Consider the following 1,916-nt stretch of genomic DNA (forward strand, 5'->3'; position numbering starts at 1 on the left):
TTTTTTTCCTTGCTTTTTCTGTTGTTGATTTCTACTTTTATGGCTTTATGGTCAGAAAAGATGTTTTGTAATATTTCAATTTTTAGATTTTGTTAAGCCTTGCTTTATGGCCTAGTATGTAGTCTATTCTGGAGAATGTTCCATGTGCATTGGAAAAGAAAGTATACTTGGCTGCAGTTGGGTGGAATGTTCGGTATACGTCTATGAGATCAAGTTGGTTGATTGTAGCATTTAGATCTTCCGTGTCTTTGTTGAGCTTCTTTTTGGATTTTCCGTCCTTCACCAAAAGTGGTGTATTGAAGTCTCCTACTACTGTTGTGGAGCTGTCTGTCTCTCTTTTCAACGCTGTTAGAGTTTGTTGTATGTATTTTGGAGCCCTGTCATTGGGTGCATAAATATTTATTATATTATTTCCTCCTGGTGTATTGACCCTTTTTTTGTTATATACCGTCCTTCCTTCTCTTTGGTGGTGGATTTTACTTGAAAGTCTATTTTGTCAGAGATTAATATTGCCACTTCTGCTCTTTTTTTAGTGTTGTTTGCTTGAGATATTTTTTTCCGTCCTTTGAGTTTTAGTTTGTTTGTGTCTTTAAGGTGTGTCTCCTGTAGGCAGAATAAAGACAGATCATGTTTTCTAATCCATGCTGCCACTCTCTGTCTCTTTACTGGTGCATTTAGTCCATTTACATTCAACATAATTATTGATAGGTATGAGTTTAGTGCTGTCATTTTGATGTCTTTTTTTGTGTGTTGTTCACAGTTTCTTTGTTCCACTTAATTTTCTGTGCTGAGTTGTTTTTGTTTCCGTGTTTTCTTTTCATCTTTTTCATTGTTGTTGATTTTGTATTTGCTGACTCTTTATATTTTTCTTGGTTTTTTTTTGACTGTAGGATTGTTAGTTTCCTTTGTGGTTGCCTTAATATTTACCCCTATTTTTCTAAGTTTATACCAGTCTTTTATTTCTTTATATTGCCTTGACTTCCTCTCCATATGAAACATCTATGTGTACATTTTTTAAGTCCCTCTTTTTTGTTTTAATGTTGTCATCTTTTACATATTCACATCTGTTTCTCTATTTTCAGTGTTTTAGCTTTGGTTTATTTTTGTGACTTCCCTCTCTGGGTTGATATCTGATTGCTCTGTCCTGTGTTCTAGTCGTGGGTTGTTATCTGATGTTATTGATTTTCTAACCGGAGGACTCCCTTTAGTATTTCTTGTAATTTTGATTTGGTTTTTGCAAATTCCCTAAACTTCTGTTTATCTGGAAATGCCCTAATTTCACCATCATATTTGAGAGGCAGTTTTGCTGGATATAGAATTCTTGGCTGACAAGTTTTTTCCCTCAAGGCTTTATATATGTAATCCCATTGCCTTCTTGCCTGCATGGTTTCTGCTGAGTAGTCTGAACTTATTCTTATTGACTCTCCTTTGTAGATGACTTTTTGTTTATCCTTAGCCACTTTTAAAATTCTCTCTTTATCTTTGGTTTTGGCAAGTTTGATTCTAACATGTCTTGGTGATTTTCTTTTGGGATCTTCCTTATGTGGGGTTAGATGAGGATCTTGGATAGATATCTTGTCATCTTCCATGATATCAGGGAAGTTTTCAGCCAACAAATCTTCAACAATTCTGTCTGTATTTTCTGTTATCCCCCCCGTTCTAGTACTCCAATCACTCGTAGGTTATTCCTCTTGATAGAATCCCACATAATTCTTAGGGTTTCTTCATTTTTTTTAAACTTTCATCTGATTTTTCCTCAAATAAGTTGGTGTCAAGTGCTTTATCTTCAGTCTCATTAATTCTGACTTCCATTGCCTCAGTTCTGCTCCTATGACTTTCTATTGAGTTGTCTAATTCTGAAATTTTATTGTTAATCTTCTGGATTTCTGATTGCTCTCTCTTTATGGATTCTTGCA

The sequence above is a fragment of the Trichechus manatus genome, unplaced genomic scaffold (assembly GCF_000243295.1).
Source record: "Trichechus manatus latirostris isolate Lorelei unplaced genomic scaffold, TriManLat1.0 scaffold00174, whole genome shotgun sequence".
Lineage (NCBI taxonomy): Eukaryota > Metazoa > Chordata > Mammalia > Sirenia > Trichechidae > Trichechus > Trichechus manatus.